Source organism: Populus euphratica, unplaced genomic scaffold (assembly GCF_000495115.2).
Source record: "Populus euphratica unplaced genomic scaffold, PopEup_1.0 scaffold241.1, whole genome shotgun sequence".
Lineage (NCBI taxonomy): Eukaryota > Viridiplantae > Streptophyta > Magnoliopsida > Malpighiales > Salicaceae > Populus > Populus euphratica.
The window spans coordinates 123,882-150,761 of record NW_011500067.1 but is presented as its reverse complement, the minus strand read 5'-3'; the positions used below and the strand labels follow the sequence as shown (position 1 = coordinate 150,761).

At 33.2% G+C, this 26,880-nt stretch overlaps 1 pseudogene; it reads left to right on the top strand.

Annotated features, from left to right (window-relative positions):
* The first annotated feature begins 2,679 nt into the window (after positions 1 to 2,679).
* Positions 2,680 to 26,880, top strand: part of LOC105108283 (pleiotropic drug resistance protein 1-like) — a 32,280-nt pseudogene continuing 8,079 nt past the window's right edge.

The window sequence follows — 26,880 nt, the reverse complement described above, 5'->3', positions numbered from 1 at the left end:
AAGTCATGAAAATCTGACAACACTAGACATGGGTTATAAGACCAAGATAGCCCCATAAAAATCTAATCGACACAAATTATAAATTTTAATTTTCAATTATCCAATGTTGAAGGGTAATTTAAAAAAAAAGACATAAAAAACCATCTTAGTTAATCAACCAAACTTGTGACCTGGGTTATGTGTTGGTTAATTTTGCAAGTGTACGAATCATAACAAGTAATAAAGTGATGAGTAGAGTATCATCCCACGAGGATTTTTAAAAATTACTACTAATTACCAAAGTCTTTTAAATTATGATCTATTTAAGGAATTGAATGAGATAGTTTATGAAACAAAAATTATTAATTAAAAAACAAACAACCAAATGATTAAATATTAATGAATTCAATTATACTGGTTCTAGGATTTCTGACTCACTGTAACTATACTTATGTGAACTTTCTTGATTAAATTAATTACTCCTAGTGTTGATAATCAGGTTTTCCTAATGTAAATATTAATCTCTCTTGAGCATCAATAAAATATTTCGACAAACAAATTTCATATACTTTACGAAAGTTCTAAACTTGTCAAAATTTAGTAAGTATTGTAATACCTGTAATGATTACAAAAGTTCATCGGATATCTTTATCCTATAGATTTCTTAAGGAATTTCAAACAATAGCTAAAACAATTATTACTTCTTAGTTTCAAATTGAATTCTAAATCATGCAGATGTTGGCCAAATACACGCAAGCATTACACAAAAAATAAAATACTCAACATCTTAATGTAATAATTTAATCAAAGAAATTGTTCACATATTCATGGTAAGGTTATATAAAAAATCCAAGAATAAAAGTCTACTCTATAGTTAAATTAAAGAGAAACAAACTTGATACGATGAACATCACTAAAAAATAGAGAATTTCAGTGGAATAGATAGGTGTCCTCCCGGTCTTCAATATTTTTGCCTTTGTTCTTCTTTTTTTTTTCCTGTTGGTGCCGCATCCTCTTCTTTTCTTTAGTCTCTTTTAGGGTTTTTCTATGTATGCCTGCTCTCTCTTACAAACCCTTCTTTGTTTCTTTTACATTGTGGCCTTTTTACCCCCATTGGAGTGAAGACAATTTCCTTTTCTAATTTGAATTCCTTCCTACCATGACATTTGCGGGCTAGATTTAAGGCAGGAAACGTGCAAATTCAAAGATCTCTATTTCTAAAGAAATTGTAGAAAATTAAATCTTTTTTCCAACAACACCAATCTTGCAATTTTTGGACCTCTGAGACTTGAGATAAGGGCCATAAACCAAGATAGTATTTGGAGTGCAGGAAATTCGGGTCTAATTCAATCAATGTTCGGTTTTACTGCTGGATTCTCTGCTTAGTAACCTAGTATATAAAAATACATTAATTTCCCACGAGGTCAATAGTTCAAAAAGGGATCTAAAATTCTAATTATCTTGTGCAACATATCCAAAATATTTAAAAATGAAGCATGAATAGTGGAAAATATACATGCTAAAAATTCTCTTATCATTATGAGATTGGGATAGCCTTATAAAATGAAACCAAAATAAATTATAAAATCTAATTTTCAATCAACTTAATATTGAAGCATGAAACTAAAAAACAAATGACAAAAAAGCCAAAGTAAACCAGTCTAGCCCGTAACTCGGGTCATAAAATCGTGATAACCCCATAGGAAAAAAAAATATAAATCTCAATAAATTAACGTAGTTTTGAAAGATTAAATTAAAAAAAAATAACTCAAGTCAATCTAAGTTAACTTGACAAACTCAAGTCAAAAGGTAAGGATAACTCCATAGAAAGAAAATAAAAAACATTTCTAAATTTCAACCTAATATTAAAAAATAAAATTAAAAAAATTAAAAAATAGATAAAAAAAATGATCCAAATTAATACGGTCAACCTGTAAAACTCAGGACGTGAAATCAAGATAGCTTTATAAAAAAAAAATCAAAATAAATTATGAAATTTTGTAACTAATAAACTCAACAATAAATAATGAAATTAAAAGAAAAAAAATCCTCAAATTTTGAAAACCAAAGTAAAAAAATATTTGACCTTTTATTATTAATTTCTAGAGTGAAAAGGCAGGCTGATTTAGTATACGCTAATAATAATATAGATAATTACAGTCACAGCTGCTAGCAAAATGACAATGGTTTCGACAAGCATGATGAATAGACGTTTATAATGTCCTTCTTTAACGTAAGTAAAAGAATGGGATATTGCTAGTAGCCTTTACATCCATGCACAGCCAGTTTGTTTTGGCGGCTAGGAAACCATTTCCCTGTCCCTTGGCAAAATCAGTCGAGCATTTCCCATCTATAAAAAGTGGGTAAAAATAGCACGAACATTTCTCTGTGGTCACAAGAGGAAGTTCTTCATTTATGAAAATCGGCTATCAACTTTGGCAGCGAATGGAAAAAAGATCAGTACATTCATCTTATTAATAACTGTCTGCCATAAAATATGTTCTTTAGTACCTAACATCAAAATAAGAAATTGAAATGATCTCTCAGCACGCATCAAGTTTTCACGAGTATATTTAGCTTAAGACTTGCATAAGCTGGTGGCATTTTTTGCACGAATGCTTGCAGATAAATACTGCCTTTTGAAGGGTTTTAGTTGTTGTAGAGTTCGCAATGAACAGTGGCGGTCTTTATCAAGTTAAAAGTAGTTTGCCAGCAAACAGTTCTTCCATATGGAGGAACAATGGTATGGAAACCTTTTCGAGATCATCTCGAGAAGAGGATGATGAAGAAGCTCTTAAATGGGCAGCAATCGAGAGGCATCCCGCTTACAGTCGTTTAAGGAAAGGTTTGCTAACTGCGCCACAAGGCGAGGCTTGTGAAATTGATATTCATAAGCTTGGCTTTCAAGAAAGGAAGAATTTGATGGAAAGGTTGGTTAAAGTCGCTGAGACAGATAACGAGAAGTTCATGTTGAAGCTTAAGAACCGCCTTGATGGGTAAGATTGTTCTTGTTACTTCGAAATAAACAAAACATTATCAGATTTTAGTAACTCTTTGTTTCAATCTAAGACATAATTTACAAGTTGTTAGGTGTTTTCTTTTCCTGGGATGCGTTACAGAGTGGGAATCGAAATTCCCACAGTGGAAGTCAGATTTGAGCATCTAAATGTTGAAACTGAAGTTTATCTAGGAAGCAGAGATCTGCCTACAATTTTCAACTCTTTTGCCAATATAGTAGAGGTGATTACTTGCGAACCGAGACGTAATGAGTTATGCACCACGAGCATAGCCCACAATTCATTTGGAAACAAGCTTTTACATTTTAGTTTTGCATTTTTCGTGAAAGGGATCCTTAAACTATCTCCGTATGCTGCCTACTAGAAAGAAACGGATGCATATCCTGAATGATGTGAGTGGAATAATCAAGCCTTGCAGGTAAACAAAGCTTGCTATTAGTTAATCAAAATTGGTCCATATTTTGTTATTCAACAATAGTACGGAAAAGGAGAACATTTTACTAACACCATTTTTAATTATGTTCGTGTTTTGCAGAATGACATTGCTTTTAGGTCCACCAGGTTCTGGAAAGACTACTCTGCTGTTGGCTTTGGCAGGAAAGCTTCCCACCAACCTGGAGGTGAGGGATTTCTGATTTTTTGCTCGTCTCATTTTGGTGTTTGTTAAATAGATTTAACTTACCAGTATTAAATACGTGAACTCATCTTTCAGTATTCGGGGAGGGGGACTTACAATGGCCACGAGATGAATGAGTTTGTGCCCCAGAGAACTGCTGCCTACATCAGTCAACATGACCTTCATATAGCTGAAATGACAGTACGAGAAACATTACCATTCTCTGCAAGATGTCAGGGAGCTGGAGCCGTTATGGTTAGTTCTAAAATTTCTAAAAATATTTGAATGTAATGATTTCAAAATTGTTCGAATATGTTATCAGTATCATATTGATGAAATGCAGAGATGTTGGCCGAATTGTTAAGAAGAGAGAAAGCAGCTGGCATTAAGCCTGATCCTGACCTTGATGTGTTCATGAAGGTAAGAAAGAAACATATTTCCATGGAAATGCCTTTGAATTTAACTAGGAATTTGTCTACAGTATAGAAATGATCTTAATAACATTGGACGCTTCAGTTTCTAAAACTGGGTTCTGTTCAACTAGGTCATTCATCTGCTTGGAACTTATAATGTTTAGGACAAGAATTTGTACGTTGCTTGCTGTATTTTCTGACCTTTTTCTTTCCACTTTTAAACAGCTAAATTTGATGGCATGATAGCTGATAGTTTCTTTCAATTTCAGGCAGCATCAGTGGGGGGCCAAGAGATGAGTGTGATCACAGATTACATCCTGAAGGCAAATCGCCCTTTTTTTTGCTTTTCAGCATAGGTATATATAGGAGTAATAGAATGAGTTCGCAGCGTGTATCAAATACATCCACCAGCTGCACATCTCTATCTGCTATGACTCCCGGTATAGTAAGGATATTTGTTTCATAATTCCCAGGACATTCGTTTCCTTCTCTGTTTGTAATTCTCATTTCCTATTCTGTTTGTAATTCTCATTGTAATCTCTATATAAGCATACTGCAATACAAGTAATGTATCTTTTCATAAAACCCTATATGGTATCAGAGCCGCTACGCTCCCACGAGCATCTAGATTCACCACTTATTTTCATGGAAGAAACCTCTCAAGAAAACGTAGCCACTGTTGTGTCTAACCCTGCTATCAAAGCACCAAAATCATTGATTGCTATCAATGTTGCAGCACAATTACCCCTCAAACTCACGCCAATAAACTACCTAACATGGCCTGCTCAATTCAATGCCCTTCTAATTGGCTACAATCTCCTGCAATATGTGGATGACTCTTATCTAGAACCACCCAAACTTTTGCATAATACACCTAATCCTGCTAATATGTTCTGGGTTCGCCAAGATCAGCTTCTGTTGCACTCTATCATTGCTTCTGTTTCAAAACAAATCATGCCACTCATTACTTCTGCAACACCCTCCTGTATGGCATGGGAGAAACTAAACACTCTTTATGCAAACTGTTCATGATCACGAGTAATAAGTCTCAAGAAACAACTCATTGCCACCACCGTAGCTCCAACTTTACGGTTGAATTTCTTAGCAACATAAGAAGCATATCTGATGAACTTTCAATCATTAGTGAGCCTCCCAGTGATATTGACTTGGTAGTTCATGTTCTCAATGGTCTTGGTCCAGCATTCAAAGAAATTGCTGCAGCCATTCATGCTGGTGAGAACCCTATCAGCTTTGAAGACTTTCATGATAAACTTGTGGAATATGAAAAAAATTTCAAATGTGAAGAGGTACGTGCTATGTCTCTCCCAATCAGAGCTCATATCACTTAACAATTTGGCTGACACAATCAAAAGATTGATGTTTTCTCTCAAGTACAGGAGTGTCAAAGTAATAAATAACCCGGCAAGACCGAGGTCTAACCACAAAGAGGTTAATTGTATAAATTATAAACAACAACAACAACAACAACAATAATAATAGAAGAAGAAGAAGAAGAAGGAAGAAGTTGATGAGAACTTTTGATAGAAAATCAATGTAAGGATTAAACAATAATAACAATAAATGTCAAAGTTAGAGAATAATGGTATTTCAAATAAGTATAGTATATACTCTTACTATTCAACTAAAAACCACACACAAAGGAGATTCCAATTGGATTATAAATTGTTAAAATGATTACATTAGTTATCTCATTCGAATAATACTAATACTTATAAATATTGTCAAACATTCATGATTATAACTTATGTTAATAACAAATTAAGTTCCTTTCATAGCTCGGGTGTCGGTTATACCATACAGTATGAGCTATAAAAATGCCAAGTATTTGTTATACCAAGTTTTATACAACATAAATCTAGATTAATCATTTAAAAAATAAAGTATTAAAAGTAAACAAGATAATAAATACAAAACATGTTAGTATCAAACATTAAGGTTCATATTAAGTTTACACTATACTTATTCTTACACTATTAGTGTAACCTTTTTACCTTGACATAATAAACTTAACTAAACATAATAAAGAAGAGAAACATAAACAAACAAGATAATAACATAAATAAGATAAAAGTTAACTAAGTAAAGGAAAGGAAATGAAAGGAATAAAAAAGATATTAATCATAGCAAAACTTAAGCATTACAAAAATACAAAGAGAGAAAGTAAGAGCATGATCTTGATCTGGAAACTAAGATGCCTAAATGCATGATAAATGCCTCCTCTTATAGGCCAAAATTGAGAACTATTGATTTGATGACTAATTGATGAGTGGGTGGCCAACTCTTGACTTGGTGATAATTTTTATCTTCTTTTGTTTGGATAAAATATCATTGATAACGTTAGAATTTAAACTAGACCTCCACATGAAAGTTTTAGAAAATTATCTCTGTTTTCCAAGAAAAAAAAGATTGAGGTCATTTGGACTTCTAGAACTCAAGATATGGGTTGAACAGTGTCTGGGCTACAAGACAAATTTGGACTTCTTCATTGTTGCTAGAATTTGGACTTGAAAATAGCCTTTTTAAATTTTTGACTATAAAAGTTGTAGGTCTTTGTCTTACCTTTCCATCCATATAAAGTAGATGTAAATCCAAGATCTACAACTCTAGATATGACCCAATTACCGAATAGTGTTCCAGTTTGGATTGCACCAGCATCTCTTTTCTACGTTTGACCATCTTTTTGTCCTTTCAATTTCAATACTTTAACTCATCAATCAATTTTTTTATTTATGTGATAGGCCTGCATTTAGGATGAACATTTACCATAAATTAAATGTAGCTTATGGTATCAAACTTGTTATTATAAAACATGCTTTAGTTAAGGAGTTATTAATACTTCAAGTGTAAAATGATGATATAAAACCTTGATAAAAATTGACTTTTAAGTACTAATTATAGGCTAATTCAGCACCTCTACTCCCAAGCACTACAACAATAACAAAGTCTCCTCCAACAGTCGTGGATATCAGTTATTCTCTACCTCCAATCGTGGCTATCACAGCTCATATCAGCCTCCACCTGCAGCATACCATCATGTCATTGATGATCTCATTAATCTCTTACTCACCTCGGCTTATGAAGATTTAGATGCTATTGTTATAGGTGATGATTCAGGTTTGCAAATAACTCATGCTGGCCATGCAACTCTTCCAACTCCTTCCAAAGATTTTGCTTTATCTAATGTTTTGTGTGTTCCTTCCATCAAGAAAAATTTTCTTTCAATTTCTCAATTATGTAAATCTAATAATACCTCCATTAAATTCTTTCCTACTTATTTTTTGGTGAAGGATCTTCACACGAGGGTGACTCTCATTCACGGTCGGAATAAAAATGATGTGTACATTTGGCCTCAATCTTTGTCTCCTCTAACATCATTCCATGCTTTTGTTAGTGTTAAAGCTCCATTGATAGATTGGCATAGATGGCTTGGCCACTCGTATTCTCGTATCCTGCATCATCTTGTTACCTCATGCATCCTTCCTCTATCTACATCATCTAGTGATATCAGTTGTGACTCTTGTCTCTATCATGAAAGCCAAAAACTTCCTTTTCATGTATCCGCTCTCAAGAGTTGTGATCCATTAGATTTAATTTACACCACTGTCTAGGGCCCAGCTCTAATTCTTTCCATTAAAGGTTATCAATTTTATGTCATTTTTGTTGATCATTTTACCAAATTATTTGGTTCTATCTTATCTGTCAGAAATCTAATGTTTCTCCCATCTTTCCCAAATTCATAGTCATTGTTGAAAATTACTTTAAAAAATCAATCGCTTCCATGTATTCAGATAATAGCGGCGAGTACATCAAACTTAAAGAATATTTTGCTACTCACGACATCACCTATCTCACTACTCCTCCCTCAACTCCTTAACACAATGATACTGTTGAATGCCATCATCGACACATTATGGATATTGACACGACTAAAAGATTATTGTCTTCTCCCAAGTGCAGGAGTGTCGAACTAATAAATAACCTGGCAAGACCAGGGTCGAACCACAAGGAGGTTAATTGTACAAATTATAAATAACAATAATACAACAACAATAACAACAACAACAACAACAACAACAACAACAACAATAATAATAATAGTAATAATAGTAATACTAATAATAATAGTAATAATAATAATAATAATAATAAAGAAAAAGAAGGAGAAGAAGAAGAAAAAGAAGAAGATGAGAACTTTGAGATGGAATATTAATGTAACGATTAAACAATGATAATAACAAATGTCAAGGTTAAAGGATCCACTAATGGTACGTCAAACAAGTATAGTATAAACTCTTATTATTCAATTGGAAACCACACACAAAGGAGGTTCCAATCAGATTATAGATTGTTAACATGATTACATTAGTCATCTTATTCGATTAATGCTAGTACTTGTAAATCTCGTCAAGCATTCATGATTATAACTTATGTTAACAACAAATCAAGTTCCTTTCATAGCTTAGGTGTTGGTTATACCCTACAGTATGAACTATGAAAGTGCCAAGCATTCGTTGTACCAAGTGTTATACAACATAAAGCAAGATTAGTCATTTAACAAGCAAAGTATTAAAGAGAGAACAAGATAACAAATACAAAACATGTGAGTATCAAACATTAAAGTCCATATTAAGTTTACACTATACTTATTCTTACACCAGTAGTGTAACCTTTTCCCCTTGACATAATAAACTTAGCTAGACATACTGAAAGAACGAAAAATAAATAAACAAAATAAGAACATAAATAAGATAAGAGTTAACAAAGCAAAGCAAAGGAATTGAAAGGCATAAACTTGATATTAAGGAAAGCAAAGCATAAACATTACAAAAGAGAGAAAGCAAGAGCATGATCTTGATTTGGAAATCAAGATGCCTAAATGCATGGCAAATGCCTCCTTTTATAGGCCAAAATTGGGAACTATTGATTTGATGACTAATTGATGAGTGGGTGACCAACTCTTGACTTGGTAACAATCCTTATCTTCTCTTGTCTGCCCAAAACGTCATTGATAACGTCAAAATTGGAGCCACTAGAAAACATGAAAGTTGTAGGAAATTGTCTCAGCTTTCTTGTGTAACAAATTTAGCTCATTTTGACTTCTAGAACTCTAGATATGGCTAAAATACTGAACAGTGCTCTGGCTGGAGGACATATTCAGGTTTCTTTGTTATTGCTACAATTTGGACTTGAAAATGACCTTTTTAGATCTTGGGCTCCATATGAAAGTTGTAGGCCTATGTCTTACCTTTTCATCCATATAAAGTAGACCTAAATCTGAGATCTATAACTTCAGATATGACCCAATTACCGAACAGTGTTCCGGTTTGGATTGCACCGACATCTCTTTTCTAAGTTTGGCCATCTCTTTATCCTTTCAATTTCAGTTCTTAAATTCATCAATCAATCCTTTCATTTATGTGATAGGATTGCATTTAAAATGAACATTTACCATAAATTAAAGATATCTTATATTATTAGATATATTATTATAAAACATGTTTTAGTTAAGGAGTTATTGATACTTCAAGTGCAAAATGATTATATAAAACCTTGATAAAAATGCACTTTTAAGTACTAATCACACCTCCCAACCAGCTTATTACTAGTCCCTAGTAATCAAAGCGTTAAAAAAGAAAAAGAATTTGCAAATTCCACAAAGCAAGGTATTCATCATTTAACTTCTATTAATCTATCCAGATAAACAAACTCTCGTTAAATTTATATACCTACTCAATACCTCTTAACAAGATATTCATAAACCTTTTTTTTGTGCTCAATGTATCAACACATAATTATGGGGCTTTTCTTGGAAGAAAACAAAATTTTTGTTCTAATGTTTAAGGTTAACTTCCTTGGGTTGGGATTATTATTTTTGTCTCTTTTTTTTTCATCTTTTGTTTTTAAATACATATACATATAATTTAAAAACACCATGCATCTTTAACCCATGTAACGAGTTTTCGGCTAATGACTCTTAGACCAGTTGGTCTTAGGGCATCAGGTGTTAAGACACCCCTACGAGCTTAGTAACTCGGGTCGCAGATACTGATATGTAGATAGTGCAATGTTTGATTCCCTTAAGCTTTTTTGCTTAACCCATGTAACAAGCGTTGGGCCAATAGCTCCCAAGTCGGTTGACTTTAGGGTATTAGGTGTTAAAACACCCCTTCGGGCTTAATTGCTTAGGTTAGGGAGGCTATGAAACCAAACTTATCTATATTTTTATTATTATCATTTTTTTTCTTTTTTTTTTCTTTTTTTTCTTTTTTTTTAATTATATACAATCCCTTTCCTTTAGTTGTTACTTTTAACAAAAGAACATAAATGATGTAATAATCCAATGTGCAACCCACAATCATATGTTAAAGTGTGTGTGTGAAAATTAAGGTTTAAGAATACATGTTAAATGAGTATATGAGCAGAATTAAGTGATAATAATGCGAGAGTTTGTAAATCTGAATATTTCAAGAAGTATTATAATAGACCTTGTTAAGAATGGTTACTAAGATGCGTCTCAAGAGTCAGTTTAACAAAAGAGCTCCTTTACTCTGCCATCCTAGTAACAACAATTATGCACATGCTTTATGAAATGGAAAACAATTTTTTTTTTATCAACTACTACCCTTTCCCCCCAACTAAAACGAGACATTGTCCTCAATATTCTAAGGTAGAAAGATAGAGTATAGAAGATATCACCTGAAATAACGAACATTGACAAACCTGAAACACACTTAAAAAAAATTAAGAAATAACAAAACACAATAATAAAACAAAACAACACAAAAATTACAAATGAAGACTTAAATCTAATCTAAGCTTTTTACGGCTTTCCTTAGATGATCAATTTATGCGATTCATGGAGGGATCAATTAAAGGAATGAAAGATTGTAGTTGGTCAATCAATTGTTCAGCAGTAGCAGCAGAGATTATGATTTGTCATGCAGTAGATGTTTGAAATTCTTATTCCACAACATGATCAAGAAAAGACAACAACTTATCATAATAACCATTAATATTTAACAAACCTATGGGTTTATGGTGAATGTGCAGTTGGGCCCAAGAGAAAATATGAAAGATCTCTTCCATTGTGCCTAGACCACCTGGTAAAGCAATGAAGGCATCAGCATGGTTAAACATTGCATTTATTCGAGCTAACATTGTGGAGACCTGAAGTTCCTCTCCAATTATTTTTCCAATGATGTCCCCTTGTGCTAAAGCTTCGGGGACGACCCCCAAAACTTGACTACCTCCTAAAAATACAGCTATTGACACACCTCCTATTAACCCAAGACTACCTCCCCCATACACTAAATGAATCTTTCTCTTAGCTAGCACCTGACCAAGATGATTTGCTGATTCTAAAAACTCCTTTTCTGTCCCAAGACTAGATCCACCGAAAACACAAATACTTTTTATTTGATGACTTGAGGAACTTGCTATTTCTACACACTTCTATATTTGATGAATGTATGGGTTGAGTGGAAATGAAGGGAAGGAAGAGAGGATTTTATAGATGAGAAATTAAAAAGGCAATCATACCATCTATATGTAGGCCAGTTGGAGTCTCACACACACACACACTCTCTCTTTATTTATTTATTTACTTTTGAAAAAGCATGTGTATGTACAGGTAGTTGTGATTGTGGCTCACATCTTCCTTTGGTTTTACGTCCAAGAACGGCTTAAACGCCCTCTATGGGTCGGGGATAGGCTTCCCATCCAGTTTTCTTAAAAACTAGCAAACAGGGTCTTTTTTTATCAGATTCCCAAGACTATGTCGAGCATGTTTCTTATGGAATATTGGCCATAAATCATGAATTGCATGATGCTTATCTCGACTATGATGAGACTTAAGAGTTAATAGAAGATTATCTAAAAACTCTCTGTGTTTTGAAATAAATGCCACCTTTTGACAATTTTCATAGGTTTTGCGGAATACATATGATTCCTTGAATATGGTGGGCCAATAAAATCCGCTTTGTAAGATTTCTACAATCTTTTTTTTTTATGAGAAATGATCCCCACGTACTTTAGAGTGACAAAATTTAATGACATTACTTACCTCATTGTTGATCAGGACAATAACTGAATAAGTAAAGGTCATCCCAATAAAAGTTTTGCACGTTGCTCAAAAATTTTCTTTTGTCTTCGGTACTCCAATGAGCTGGCAAAAATCCTGAAGCAAGAAAATTGATATTTTTAGCAAAGCAAGCCATTGAACTAAGAGAAAGTAAGGATTCATCAGGAAAGTAATCATCGATTGGTGTGATGTCAGGTGTCGAATCTGTTGTCACTTTTTATAAAAAATGCGCATCAATATTTTCGGTGCCTTTTTCATCCTCGATTTCTTCCTGATTGGTCATGGCATGAGGAAATGGAAGTACTAATGGGGAATTAGTCTTTTCTTTGCAATGTTCAGATTCAACCCTTTCCTTACCCTTAGAGATTGACTCATCGTCTTTCTCACAAGGTTCAAGAATTGGTTTTTGAATAACCTTACCACTGCGAAGAGTGATGACTGATTTAACTTGATCCATGTGTTGACTTCCAGAACTACTTGCATTTGCATTGTATTGCCCCTTGGGATTTTATTGTGGTTGAGATGGAAACTTACCTTACTCTTGAAAACTGAGAGTAGATGTGAATTTTGCAAGAGTGTCTTTAAAATCTGTTATGCTTTGAGGAAGTTGAGTGTTGATTGTCTCTTACTTTTCAATGAATGCATACAAAGTTTCCTCAAAATTACTTTTAAGAGGTAGAGCATAAGAAGGTGCATATCCATAAGAGTTTTGGAAATTATGGTGTGCTTGAAACTGTGGTGGTGAAGTTTGTGCATTATCACTCTTCCAACTGAAATTTAGGTGATTTCTCCAACCAGGGTTGTATGTTTGGGAGTATAGGTTATGATTGGACCTTTGAAAATTGTTTAAAGCATGGGCTTGTTCATGGAGACATTCCTTAAAAGAAGGCAAGGTTAGACAATTATTGGTTGAGTGTTTATTTGTTTCACACATTTGACACACAATGTTTTCAATAAATTTTAATTCACCACTCTTTTTCAATTCTAGTGCCTCGACTTTTCTAGCTAAAGATGCAAACTTGGCTTAAAGGTCATGATCTTCCCTAAGGTTGTACATGCCTTCACTAGATGTATGAGGTTGAGTTTTACTCGGTACCTCATAAGTACCCGCGGTGTCCCAATTTTGAGCATTCTCAGCTAACAAGTCTAAGTACTCCATTGCTTCATCAGAGTCTTTATCTTTAAAAGTTCTATTGCACATCAATTCAACCATTTACCTATCTCTAGGTGTTAACCCTTCATAAAAATGTGAAACCAATCTCCATGTTTCAAAACCATGATGAGGGCAAATATTAAGCAGGTCTCGATACCTATCCCAACATTGGTAAAATGTTTCTCCTAGTTTTTAAGTGAAAGTGGTGATTTGTCTTTTGAAAGAGTTTGTTCTATGAGATGGGAAAAACTTCTTTAAAAACTGTTGTTGCATTTCATCCCAAGCACGAATGGATCCTGGTCTCAAATTTTGTAGCCATGTTTTAGCTTTATCTTTTAATGAAAAAGGAAAAAGCTTTAATCTGATGGTGTTCATGCTACAATTTGAATCATTATATGTGTTACACACCTCCTCAAATTCCTTTAAATGCAAGTATGGATTTTCCAATTCTAAGCCATGAAAAGAAGGTAAAAGTTGAATAATGTCTGGCTTAAAATTAAAATGAGATGCATTAAAAGGAAAAACTATGCATGATGATGCACTTGTTCTTGCGAGATCATGTGGTCTCTAAGTGTTCTAACACGGTTATTCTCATTATGAAGTGATTGATTATCTTCTTCGGCCATATTTTTTGAAAATGATGAGGATACCCTAGAAAGTCTACCACTTGATGTACGTGACCACACTCTCATGCACGTGTAGGAATAGAATAAAAGGAAGAAGAAAACAAAACAAGAAGAAACAAAAGAAAAGAAACAAAGTTATATACAAGAAAAGTGAAAAGTGAAAAGAGAAAATAATACTATAATTTGTACAAGAACTTACCTCCCTAGCAACGACGTCAAAAACTTGACACGACTAAAAGATTGTTGTCTTCTCCCAAGTGTAGGAGTGTCGAAGTAATAAATAACCTGACAAGACCGGGGTCGAACCACAAGGAGGTTAATTGTACAAATTATAAATAACAATAATACAACAACAACAACAACAACAACAATAATAATAGTAATACTAATAATAATATTAGTAATAATAATAATAATAATAATAAAGAAAAAGAAGGAGAAGAAGAAGAAGAAGAAGATGAGAACTTTGAGATGGAATATTAATGTAACGATTAAACAATGATAATAACAAATATCAAGGTTAGAGGATTCATTAATGGTATGTGAAATAAGTATAGTATAAACTCTTATTATTCAATTGGAAACCACACACAAAGGAGGTTCCAATCAGATTATAGATTGTTAATATGATTACATTAGTCATCTTATTCGATTAATGCTAGTACTTGTAAATCTCGTCAAGCATTCATGATTATAACTTATGTTAACAACAAATCAAGTTCCTTTCATAGCTCAGGTGTCGGTTATACCATACAGTATGAACTATGAAAGTGCCAAGCATTTGTTGTACCAAGTGTTATACAACATAAATTAAGATTAGTCATTTAACAAGCAAAGTATTAAAGAGTGAATAAGATAACAACTACAAAACATGTTAGTATCCAACATTAAAGTCCATATTAAGTTGACACTATACTTATTCTTCCACCATTAGTGTAACCTTTTCACCTTGACATAATAAACTGAGCTAGACATAATGAAAGAAAGAAAAATAAATAAAAAAAATAAGAACATAAATAAGATAAGAGTTAACAAAGCAAAGGAAAGGAATTGAAAGGCATAAACTTGATATTAAGGAAAACAAAGCATAAACATTACAAAAAATACAAAGAGAGAAAGAAAGAGCATGATCTTGATCTAGAAACCAAGATGCCTAAATGCATGGAAAATGCCTCCTGTTATAGGTCAAAATTGGAAACTATTGATTTGATGACTAATTGATGAGTGGGTGGCCAACTCTTGACTTGGTGACAATCCTTATCTTCTCTTGTCTGCCCAAAATATCATTGATAACGTCAAAATTGGAGCCACTCGAAAATATGAAAGTTGTAGACAATTGTCTCACCTTTCTTGTGTAATAAATTCAGCTCATTTTGACTTCTAAAACTCCATATATGGCTAAAATACTGAACAGTGCTCGGGCTGGAGGACATATTCAGGCTTCTTTGTTGTTGCAACAATTGGGACTTGAAAATGGCCTTTTTAGATCTTGGGCTCCATACGAAAGTTGTAGGCCTATGTCTTACCTTTCCATCCATATAAAGTAGACCTAAATCTGAGATCTATAGCTTCAGATATGACCTAATTATCGAACAGTGTTCCGGTTTGGATTGCACCAACAACTCTTTTCTAAGTTTGGCAATCTCTTTATCCTTTCAATTTCAGTTCTTAAATTCATCAATCAATCCTTTCATTTATGTGATAGGATTGCATTTAAAATGAATATTTACCATAAATTAAAGGTATCTTATATTATTAGATATATTATTATAAAACATGTTTTAGTTAAGGAGTTATTGATACTTCAAGTGCAAAATGATGATATAAAACCTTGATAAAAATGCACTTTTAAGTACTAATCAGACATGGGTCTCACCATGCTCCATTAAGCCTTCTTTCCTCTCTCTTTTTGGTCCTATGCTTTTCAAGCTGCCACATTTCTTATTAATCATTTACCCACTCCCATTCTCCAACTTAAATCCTTGTTTGAATCTCTTTTTGGTGATTTGCCTAATTATCTCAAGCTGCGTGCCTTTGGGTATTTGTGCTACCTATGGCTACGTCTATATGCCAAACACAAATTTGATACTTGCTCGCGTCCTTGCATCTTTCTAGGATATTCCCTCACTCAAAGTGCCTATAAGTGCTTTGATCCAACTACTCAACATTTATTCATTTCTCATCATGTTTGCTTTGTTGAAACTACATTCCCATATGCTGCCCTTCCCATGTATGTCCATCATCTTTTTCTCTTCCCAATTAGGCATTATTTTTTGACATTTCTTCCTCACCTTCTGTTCCTCCTTCATCATCTCCTCCTCCTCTCCTTTAGTCGGCCATGCTAGTCTTGTCATCTAAAGCACTCTCACCCACCAACAGTAGGCCACTATGCAATCATGCCAGCCTTCGCTCCTGTGTGATGATTGCTCCTCTAATCCTGACCGCCAGTCCTTACTACCAACATCACTATCTTTCACCCCAACACTTTCATTGCCCCTTGTACCTCGTCATCCTATGATCTTAATATGGATTTTAATGTTTGATACTAACATATTTTGTATTTGTTATCTTATTCACTCTTTAATACTTTGCTTGTTAAATGACTAATCTAGATTTATGTTGTATAACACTTGGTACATCAAATGTTTAGCACTTTCATAGCCCATACTGTATGGTATAACCGACACCTAAGCTATGAAAGGAACTTGATTTGTTGTTAACATAAGTTATAATCATGAATGCCTGATGAGATTTACAAGTATTAGCATTAATCGAATAAAATAACTAATGTAATCATGTTAACAATTTATAATATGATTGGAACCTCCTTTATATATGGTTTCCAATTGAATAACAAGAGTTTATACTATACTTGTTTGCATTACCATTAGTGGATCCTCTAACCTTAACATTTGTTGTTATCATTGTTTAATCCTTATATTGATCTTCCATCTCAAAATTCTCATCAACTTCTTCTTCTTCTTTTTCTTATATTATTATTATTATTGCTATTATTATTATTATCAAGTTCTCATCATCTTCTTCTTCTTCTCTTTCTTTATTATTATTATTATTATTATTATTATTATTATGTTGTTATTGTTGTTGTTGTTTTATAATTGTTGTTTAGAATTTATACAATTAACCTCCTTGTGGTTTGACCCTAGCCTTACCAGGTTATTTATTATTTTGACACTCCTACACTTGGGAGAAGATATCAATCTTTTGGTCGTGTCAAGTTTTTGGTGTCGTTGCTAGGGAGGTAAGTTCTTGTGTAAATTATAGTATTTATTTTATTTTCTCTTTTCACTTTTCTTATATATAACTTTGTTTCTTTTCTTTTGTTTCTTCTTCTTTTGTTTTCTTCTTCCTTTTATTTTATTCCTACATATGCATGAGAGTGTGGTCACGTACATTAAGTGATAGACTTTGTAGGGTATCCTTATCATTTTCAGAAAATATGGCAAAAAAAGATAATCAATCAGTTCATAATGAGAATAATCGTGCTAAAACACTTAGAGACCACATGAATCCTATAAGAACAAGTGCACTATTATGCATAGTTTTTCTTTCTAATGCATCTCATTTTAATTTTAAGCAAGACATTATTCAACTTTTACCTTCTTTTCATGGTTTAGATTTAGAAAATCTATACTTGCATTTAAGGGAATTTGAGGAGGTCTGTAACACCTATAATAACTTAAATTGTAGTATGAACATTATCAGATTAAAGCTTTTTTCTTTTTCATTAAAAGATAAAGCTAAAACATGGCTATAAAATTTGAGACTTGGATCTATTCATGCTTGTGATGAAATGCAACAATAGTTTTTAAAGAAGTTTTTCCCATCTCATAGAACAAATTCTTTCAAAAGACAAATCACCACTTTCACTCAAAAACCAGGAGAAACATTTTACCAATGTTGGGATAGGTATCAAGACTTGCTTAATACTTGCCCTTATTATGGTTTTGAAATATGAAGATTAGTTTCATATTTTCATGAAGGGTTAACACCTAGAGATAGAAAAATGGTTGAATTGATGTGCAATGGAAGTTTTAAAGATAAAGACCCCAATGAAGCAATGGGGTATTTAGACTTATTAGCTGAAAATGCTCAAATTAAGACACTGCAGGTACTTATGACGCACTGAGTAAAACTCAACCTCATACATCTAATGGAGGTATGTACAACCTTAGGGACGATCATGACCTCTAAGCCAAGTTTGCATATTTAGCTAAAAAAGTCGAGGCACTAGAATTAAAAAAGAGTGGTCAATTAAAATCTGTTCAAGACATTATATGTTAAATCTGTAAAACAAATAAACACTCAACCAATGACTATCCAACTTTACCTTCTTTTAAGGAAAGTCTTCATGAACAAGCTCATGTTTTAAACAGTTTTCAAAGACCCAATTATAACCCATACTTGCAAATATACAACCCTTGTTGTAAAAATCACCAAAATTTTAGTTGGAAGAGTGACAATACATGAACTTCACCACCATAGTTTGAAGCACACCTTAATTTTCAAAATTCTCATGGATATGCACCTCTTTATGCTCCACCTCCTAGAAGAAATCTTGAGGAAACATGACATGTATTAATTGAAAAGCAAGAGACAATCAATACTCAACTTGCTCAAAACATGATAGATTTTAAAGATACTCTTGCAAAATTAACATCTGTGCTTAATTTTCAAGAGAAACGTAAGTTTCCATCTCAACCACAACAAAATCCCAAGTGGCAATACAATGCAAATGCAAGTAGTTCCAAAAGCCAACACATGGATCAAGTCAAATCATTCACTACTCTTTGGAATGGTAAGGTTATTGAAAAACCCACTCTTGAACCTTATGAGAAAGATGATAAGTCAATTTCTGAGGGTAAGAAAGGGATTGAATCTGAAATTTACAAAGAAAAGACTGATTCCCTGCCAGCATTTCCATTTCCTCATGCCATGACCAAATAAAGGAAAGTCAACCACAACTTTGAAATGTTTGAAACTTTCAAACATGTAAGAATCAATATACCTTTATTGGATGCTATTAAATAAGTTCCTTTCCATGCTAAATTTTTGAAAGATCTATGCACTGTGAAGAGGAAACTGAATGTGAAAAAGAAAGTTTTTTTAGCCGAATAAGTAAGTGCCATTCTTTAAAACAATAATGCTTTGAAATATAAAAACCCTGGTTGTCCTACAATTTCATGCTTTATTGGAAAACATAAAATTGAAAGAGCCCTACTTGATCTTAGAGTCAATGTGAATTTACTTCCATATTTAGTTTTCCAAAGTCTCAATCTAAGTGAGTTAAAACCAACTTCTGTAACTCTTTTACTTGCCGATAGATCTGTAAAAGTGCCTAGAGGAATAATTGAAGATGTGTTAGTACAAGTCGATAAATTCATTTATCCTATGGATTTTATTGTCTTGGACACACAACCTGTTGAAGCATGTAATTCATTTCCTGTTATTTTAGGATGTCCATTTCTTACAACTTCTAATGCATTGATTAATTGTAGAAATGGATAGATGAAGCTATCATTTGGAAACATGACATTGGAGATGAATATTTTCAATATTTGCAAGCAACCTGAAGATGATAATGAATTACAAGAAGTAGATCATATTGAGGAATTAGTTTATGATCAACTTGAATCTACTTTAAGTAAAATTGAGTTGGATGAATTTGAAGATTTGCAAATGATTTATTCTCAAGAGGAAATCATGGATGAAAAACACACCGAAAATATTGATGCGGATCTTTTGTTAGAAGTGACAACAGATTCGACATTTGACATCACACAAATCGATGATTACTTTCCTAACGAATCCTTACTTTCTCCTAGTCCAATGCCTTGGTATGATAAAAATCTCAATTTTCTTGCTTTAGGATTTTTGCTATCTCACTAGAGTACAAAAGACAAAAAAAAAAATTTTAAGTGACGTGCAAAATATTTATTGTGATGACCCTAACTTGTTCAAATATTGTCCTGATCAAATATTTTAAAGATGTATTCCTGACAATGAGGTAAGTAGTGTCATTAAATTTTGTCATTTTGAAGCATGTAGGAGTCATTTCTCGTCAAAAAATATAACTGTGAAAATTTTTCAAAATGGATTTTATTGGCCCACCATGTTCAAGGACACATATACATTCTGCAAAACTTGTGAAAATTATCAAAAAGTTGATACTGGTCAAAAATTTTTGTTTTATAATTCTGGACTCTATTTATTCCCTAGAGAGCTAAGATCAAGATGGAGTAGTCCATTTATTGAGAAACATGTGTATCCTTATAGGGCCTTTGATATTAAGAATCCAAAGAATGATAAAGTTTTTAAGATAAATAGACATCGTTTGAAAACTTACTTTGATAATTTTCCTAGTGAAATGAATCCATTGGTTTGAATGATTCTATAGATGAAGGTTGATTATTTTATTTTTTTTCATATTTTTTGTGTTTTTTTATGACTTTTGGTTTGCTAGTCTCTCTCACCTCGCTTAAGTGGCGGATAACGGTACTCCGTGACTCTTAAGTTGGTTTATTCAGTTTCCTATAATAACTGATATCTGTGTATATATTTGTTCAATTCCTTGATCCTTCTCTTTTCTTTGCATCTCTTTTCTACTTCTCATTTTAAAAAATAGACACACTTTTGAAAAATTAAAAAAAGTATTTTCCTACTTTGCCTCAAAATATGATTATAAAAATTTACCGAGCTAGGTATGCAAGATTGATGTTGTTAATGAACCATGGAATTCCTGAAGAGATTCGCTGGTTAATTGAAGCAAATGTCTGATTATCAGATGAGTCTTCTAATTCTTTCATTTCACACATGTCTAGAACAGGTAAAAGCACTTTTGCAAAGAAATGTCGTGTAAAATGACTAAAAGTCTGTCATCGATGTGCCAGATGGACTTGTAATGCACAATGTCGTTGTTTAGAAATGGTATTTGTAAACCGTGAAGATAAAATATTATTCATTAAGGATGGCTTGAGTGAGGGGTCTTTAGATAATCTTCTATTGACTCTTGAGACGCATCCTAGTAGAGATGTGCATCATGCAATTCATGATTTATAGCTACTGTTTCATAAAGAACATGCTCGACATAGTCTTAGGAATTTGACTAAAAGAGACCCTATTTGTTGGTTTTTAAGAAAACTGGATGGGAAGCCTATCCCCGATCCATAGAAGGCGTTTAAGCTGTTATTGGATATAAAACCAAGGGAAGATATGAGCCACAATCATCACTGCAATTTGAGTCTTAGTTTGTAAAAACTTGTGTTTTTTTAGTTTTATTAATAGCATAATATTTATGTTTTGTTGTTTCTTATATTTGTTTAACTGTGTTTTAGGTTTGTTAGTGTTCGTTATTTCAGGTGATGTCTTGTATACTCTATCTTTATACTTTAGGACATTGAGGACAATGTCTCGTTTTGGTTGGGGGGAGAGGGTACTAGTTGACAAAATAAAATTTAACCAACTATGTTTTCCATTTCATAAAGCATGTGCAAATTATTGTTACTAGGATGATAGAGTAAAGGAGCTTTTTTGTTAAAATGACTCTTGAGACGCATCTTAGTAACCATTGTTAACAAGGTCTATTATAATACTTCTTGAAATATTCAGGTTTACAAACTCTCGTATTATTATCACTTAATTTTGCTCATATACTCATTTAACATGTATTTTTAAACCTTAATTTTCACACACACACTTTAACATATGATTATGGGTTGCACATTGGATTATTATATTATTTATGTTCTTTTGTTAAAGGTAACAACTAAGGGAAATGGATAGTATATAATTAGAAAAAAACAAAAAAGAGCAAAAAAAAATGATAATAATAAAAATATAGATAAGTTTAGTTTCGCAGCCTCCCTAACCTAAGTAATTAAGTTCGAAGGGGTATTTTAACACCTAATATCTTAAAGTCAACTGACTTGGAAGCTATTGGTTCAATGCTTGTTACATGGGTTGAGGAGAAAAGCTTAAGGAAATCAAATATTGCACTATCTACGTATCAGTATCGGCAATCCGAGTTACTAAGCTCATATGGTTGTCTCAACACCTAATGCCCTAAGACCAACTGGTCTGGGAGTCATTAGTTGAAAACTCATTCCATGGGTTAAAGATGCATGGTGTTTTAAGTTATATGTATATATATTAAAAAAATAAGAAAAAAAAAGAAAAGAAGAAAAAAAATCCTAACCCAAGGAAGTTAACCTTAAACATTAGAACAAAAATTTTATTTTCTTCCAAGAAAAGCCCCATAACTATATATTGATATATTGAGCACAAAAGAAAGGTTTAGTAATATCTTCTTTAAGAGATATTGAGTAGATATATAAATTTAATGAGAGTTTGTTTTTCTGGATAGATTAATGAAAGTTGAATGATAAATACTTTGCTTTGTGGAATTTACAAATTGTTTTTCTATTTTAATACTTTGATTACTAGAGACTAGTAATAAGCTGGTTGGGAGGTGTGATTAGTACCTAAAAGTGCATTTTTATCAAGATTTTATATCATTATTTTTCACTTGAAGTATCAATAACTCCTTAAGTAAAACATATTTTATAATAACATATCTAATAATATAAGATACCTTTAATTTGTGGTAAATGTTCATTTTAAATGTAGACCTGTCACATAAATGAAAGGATTGATTAATGAATTTAAGAACTGAAATTGAAAGGACAAAGAGATGGCCAAACTTAGAAAAGAGATGGTGGTGTAGTCCAAACCGGAACACTGTTCGGTAATTGGGTCATATCTCGAGCTGTAGATCTCAGATTTAGGTCTACTTTATATGGATGGAAAGCCTGCACACTGTTCAGTGTTTGGCCTATATCTGGAGTTCTAAAAGGCCAAATGACCTCTATTTTTTTGTTCTTGGAAAGTTAAGACAATTTCCTGGAACTTTCATGTTTTTAAGTGGTTCCAATTTTGACGTTATCAATGACGTTTTGGGCAGACAAGAGAAGATAAGGATTGTCACCAAGTTAAGAGTTGACCACCCACTCATCAATTAATTATCAAATTAATAGTTTCTAATTTTATAAAAGGAGGTATTTGCTATGCATTTAGACATCTTGGTTTCCAGATCAAGATCATGCTCTTGCTTTCTCTCTTTGTATTGCTTATGTTTTGCTTTCATTAATATCAAGTTTATGCCTTTCATTTTCTTTCCTTTACTTAGTTAACTTTTATCTTATTTATGTTCTTATTTTGTTTATTTATTTTTCTTTCTTTCATTATGTTTAGTTAAGTTTATTATATCAAGGTGAAAAGGTTACACTAATGGTGTAAGAATAAGTACAGTGTAAACTCAACATGGACCTTAATGTTTGATACTAACATGTTTTGTATTTGTTATCTTGTTCACTTTTAATACTTTGTTTTTTAAATGATTAATCCAGATTTATGTTGTATAACACTTGGTACAACAAATACTTGACACTTTTATAGCCCATACTGTATGCTATAATCGACACCTAAGTTATGAAAGAAACTTAATTTGTTGTTAACATAAATTATAATCATGAATGTGTGATAATATTTACAAGTATTAACATTATTTGAATAAGATAATTAATATAATTATGTTAATAAGTTATAATCTGATTAAAACCTTTTTTGTGTGTGGTTTCCATTTGAGAAATAAGAGTTTATACTATACTTGTTTAACATACCATTAGTGAATCATCTAACCTTGACATTTATTGTTAAAATTGTTTAATCTTTATATTAATCTTTCATCTCAAAGCTCTCATCTTCTTCTTCTTCTTCTTTATTATTATTATTATTATTATATTATTATTGCTAGTATTATTATTAATATTATTACTATTATTATTAGCATTAATATTTAATATTATTATTGTTATTACTATAAATTTATTATTATTGTATTATTATTGTTTATAATTTATATAAGTAATCTTATAGTTTGGATCTCAGTTCTATGAAGTTATTTATTACTTTTATATTTTTTTAATTGTGTCATCGACCATAGCATACATTTTATTTCTGGGAGATAATGTTGTTTCTCAGGCCTCTCGCAAGGAAGTGTTCTGTTGCTCGCTCTCCTACCTAGGCTGAATATCCGGCAGTTGCTGCCATTGCTGACTTTTCATAGAACCCTACAGTATATAGAAAACATCCATCAATCACATTCAATTCCTCTAAACTTGCAGGTGTTGGGACTAGAAGTTTGTGCTGATACCATGCTAGGGGACGAATTACTTAGGGGTGTCTCAGGGGGGCAAAAGAAGCGAGTTACAACAGGTAAACAAGCTGAGTTTAAACTGTCAATGGGTTTTATATTTACTGTACAATAATTATATTGTAGGTGAGACGCTTGTTGGTTCAGCAAAGGTGATGTTAATGGATGAGATATCTACTGGTTTGGACAGCTAATGCATTTGTATTCGTAATGGAACCGCTTTCATTTCTCTCCTCCAGCCAGCACCAGACTTACGATCTCTTTGATGACATTATTCTCCCCTCTGATGGACATATTGTGTACCAAGGTCCCCGTGGACACGTGCTAGAATTTTTTGAATCGATGGGCTTCAACTGCCTTGAAAGAAAAGGAGTGGCTGACTTCTTACAAGAAGTGAGTTTTCGCTATCTTCTCTTTATTAAAACAAGCCAAACAAATTGTGCTTCTAGGAGTTGATCATTCTGACGTTGTAGTGGTTTAGGGTATCGTAAGGAAAATGGAGTGATAAAGTTTATTATAGGTTACATCAAGGAAAGTTCAGAAGCAGTACTGGGCACGTAAAGATGAACCCCATTGTTTTGTCACATTTAAGGAATTTTCTGACGCATTTTGAATCATTTCATGTGGGAAGGAGGCTAGGAAATGAGCTTGCAGTTCCATTTGAGAGAAGCAAGAGTCACCCTTCTGTTTTGACAACTGAGAAGTATGGTGTTAACAAAAAGGAGCTTCTTAGAGCTTGCTTCTCAGGAGAATTATTTTTTATGAAAAGAAAATCATTTGTTTACATTTTCAAGCTGTTACATGTGGTTATCTTAACGTTGTTTTGAACTCAATTTTCTTATGTTCTGCTATTAGCTCATATTGATGGCACTGATCGGGTCAACACTCTTCGTAAGAACTGAGATGCATCGGGATTCTATAACTGATGGAGGAAATTGGCCTCTCTATTTTGAAGCTTCCAGTCTTTTACAAGCAAAGGGACCTTTTATTCTATACTACATGGGCGTCTGCTCTTCCAACATGGATTCTGAAGATCCCGATCACAATCATAGAAGTTGCAGCATGGGTATTCGTCACCTATGACACCATGGGATTCGATCCTAATGCTGAAAGGTACAAAAACAATAGGAGAAGAAACATTTTTCAGACACTGAAGGTTGATTTGTTATGTTCCAAATAAAAATTTACTGTTCTTTTTACAGGTTTTTCAGGCAGTTTCTTGTACTTTTCCATGCTAATCAAATGGCCTCTGCACTATTTAGACTGCTCGCTGCTGTTGGGAGGAACCTCACAGTTTCTAGCACAATTAATGGCCTCATTTATGTTTATAATGATTTTTACAAATTGTGGTTTTGTCTTGTCGCGAGGTATGGTACGTGAAAGATATTTGAAGATTCTTTTCCGGTAGCTAATCCTAAGAATACTTCTTTCCTTTCCTTGTGCCATTCCACGGAGAATGTGAAGAAATGGTTCATCTGGGGTTATTGGATCTCACCAATGATGTATGGAGAAAATGCAGTGGCGGTCAATGAATTCCTGGGGAAGAGTTGGAGTCGAGTAATTTCCTTTATTAGCAATGTCGGCATTTTTGTGTTTCTGGTATGATGAACTTAACTGATATTTGATTTACTCTTTATCAAAGGTGCTTCCATTTTCAACAGAGCCATTGGGGTTGTAGTTTTGAAGTCCCGCGGATACTTTACAGAAGCGTATTGGTACTGGATAGGAGTAGGGGCATTAATCGGTTTTACAGTGGTATGCAACTTCGCTTACACAGCTGCTCTCACTTGTCTTGACCGTGGGTACTCTTATCTTTACAAGTCAGGATCTTTAGTTAGGGAAGCAATGTATGAATGTCTTAACTGTTTCTGCAGCACTTGAAAAGCTTCAGGGTGTTGGATTGGAAGTCTCCTGGAAATAAAGAGAATGACAAAGCCAAAGGAGCCCTCGAGTTATTGTCTCAAGTAAATATCTTGGATCACCCAAATGAAGCTGGTGATGAGGCCATAAAAAGGGTGTTTTTATTGCAAACATGCATATGCACATGCATTATTATCATTCCACTTGGAGTCCATGACATTTTGAGTTTAACTGACTCGCAGAGATTCAGGAAGAGATTTAACTCATGTAGGTCCTCTTCTGTGATGTCAGAAACGACGACTATTGGGGCCTCTCAGAACAAGAAAAGGGGAATGATTCTTCCGTTTGAACCGAATTTTATTACCTTTGATGAAATTACCTACTCAATAAACATGCCTCAAGTAAGTCATGAAAACTGTCACATCTCTTTGGAAATGGGAAAGTTCTGCTAAAAAGGAACACAGTTCCAACATGACAATCATATAAATGGAACTTTCAGGAAATGAAAGATCAAGGCATACGAGAAGATATATTAGTACTTCTCAAGGGGGTGAGTGGCGCTTTCAAACCCGGTGTTCTTACAGCTCTGATGGGGGTCACTGGCGCTGGTAAAACCACTCTGATGGATGTCCTATCTTGTAGGAAAACCGGAGGATATATCGAAGGGAACATAACCATTTCTGGGTACCCAAAAAGGCAAGAAACATTTGCTAGAATTTCTAGATATTGTGAACAAAATGATATCCACTCTCCGCTTGTGACTGTCTATAGTCCTACTCTTTTCTGCTTGGCTTCGCTTACCATTGGAGATTTTGATAATGAGACAAGAAAGGTAGTCTCTGTTGAAATAAACTCAATCCAGAAGGTCAAGGAAGACAGCCATC